At 33.3% G+C, this 1,996-nt stretch overlaps 1 non-coding gene across 1 annotated transcript; it reads right to left on the bottom strand.

Annotated features, from left to right (window-relative positions):
- Positions 1-1,479: 1,479 nt before the first annotated feature.
- On the bottom strand, positions 1,480-1,585 carry LOC133793172 (small nucleolar RNA R71). Its single transcript, XR_009874629.1, has one exon. It is a non-coding gene; the product is annotated as a small nucleolar RNA R71 (small nucleolar RNA).
- Between the last annotated feature and the right edge of the window lie 411 nt (positions 1,586-1,996).

The following is a 1,996-nucleotide window of genomic DNA, read 5'->3' as shown; positions in this document are numbered from 1 at the left end:
GAGGCTTGGATTATTAATAAACTCTATGTCTTAGTTTTCAATTCCTAGCAATTAATTTTAGTAAGAATACCCATTGTTCATTCAAGTGTGCTTAATGATTAATTCTTGTTGTTGTTTGGCCATCAATGGCAAGATGATTAGTTATATTTGTGTTGGGAAGTTTGAATATAATGGATAAATTTGAATGACACAAGTAGATAATCTTGTTAGATTATGTTTTGTGAATAGCATAGGAATATGTTATTTTCCTTGTGTAACAATTGTGAATTGATGCTTAAATCTGAATTCTTAAACTTGATTGACATAGGAATATGTTTAATTAGGTGAAAGAATTAATACCATAGGATTTGGGAAAGTTCTATGAACTTAATTTGAATTCTTTGGGAAATAATTAATACTGCAAGATTTGTGAATTTGGAAAAGTTCTTGTTAGCTTTGAGAATTTTGTTGAGATTTTGCTGCAGCAAAACATACAGGTCACTTTACATAGAGGGATTTAATAATTCAAGCCCATTTCAACCAATTGATTTCTTCTTTTTTTTAGTTTGGCATTTCAGTTTATTTTTAAGCATTTCTAATTGATCTCAAGTAGTGTTAGTTTACAAAAGTCAAAACAAATTAATTTGGTTACTTTTGCAATTGTTTGGTAATTGATTTGTCCACTTAGTAATAATTTGCAATCCATGTGGAGACGATCTTGAATATGTATCACTTTATTACTTGTTTTGTGACTGTGTACAATTGCACATAATTGATCAAATTTTATAACAACAAATTTTTGGTGTTGTTGCCGGGGATTGAAATTATAATTTTGTGTATTATTAATTACTTTGCAATATTTTTCTTATTTTCCACTAATCTTGTTTGCTTGATTTGTGCTTTGCTAGATTGATTCTGTTGCATGAACAAGCATCAAGATTTTGAGCTAGCCTTTATTGACCATGAGATTGAACACACATTTAGAAGAAGACTAAGGGAACAACCTTACTATGGCTAAAGAAGGTGAAGGGGTTGAGGAGATTCAAGCTCAACTCATGCTTAATGCAGATGTTGGGGTTGCTAATAATGCAGCCAATGTCGCTAATGCTATTGTTATGGACGATGATAGAGAAAGGGCCATAAGGGAGTACGTTGCCCCTATGTTTAATGAGATGAATTCTGGCATTGTTAGGCATGAAATTCAAGCAACTCAATTTGAGATGAAGCTGATGATGTTCCAAATGTTGCAGACACTGGGTCAATTTAGTGGGCTGCCTACAGAGGATCCTCATCTCCATCTTCGCTCATTTTTGGAGGTAAGCGATTCCTTCAGTTTGCAAGGCATTACCGAAGAAGCTTTGAGATTGAAATTGTTCCCTTTTTCTTTGAGGGATAGAGCTAGAGCTTGGCTCAATACACTTCCTTTTGACACAGTTACTACGTGGAATGAGTTAGTTGAGAAATTTTTGATGAAATATTTCCCTCCAATGAAAAATGCCAAGTTTCGGAATGAGATTATTTCTTTTCAACAGTTGGAGGATGAGTCAGTGTGTGATGCTTGGGAGAGGTTCAAGAAGTTATTGAGGAAGTGCCCACATCATGGAATTCTACATTGCATTCAAATGTAGACTTTTTACAATGGTCTCAATGCTTCTACTTGTATGGTTTTGGATGCTTCAGCAAATGGGGCTATTCTCTCTAAGTCCTACAATGAAGCATATGAGATTTTGTATCAATTGCCAATAATAATTACCAATGGTCTAATGCTAGAGCCCCAATAGGAAGAAAGGTAGCGGGTATTCATGGGGTAGATTATTTGATAACTTTGACCACTCAAGTTTTATCTATGACTATGTAACGACCAATATTTTAAAGACTCGATAATGCAGAAATATAAATGTTTTCATTTAACAAAATTTCTTAAAAACCCGTATAAAAAATATTTTAAAAAAGTCGTATGACCATACTTAACATTTCATTACAACATATTTTATAAAGTGCAGAGTGAACCTAGTTT

The sequence above is a fragment of the Humulus lupulus genome, chromosome 7, assembly GCF_963169125.1.
Source record: "Humulus lupulus chromosome 7, drHumLupu1.1, whole genome shotgun sequence".
NCBI classification, from domain to species: Eukaryota; Viridiplantae; Streptophyta; class Magnoliopsida; order Rosales; family Cannabaceae; genus Humulus; species Humulus lupulus.
The sequence above is the reverse complement of the archived record's forward strand: the minus strand, read 5'-3'. Positions and strand labels throughout refer to the sequence as shown.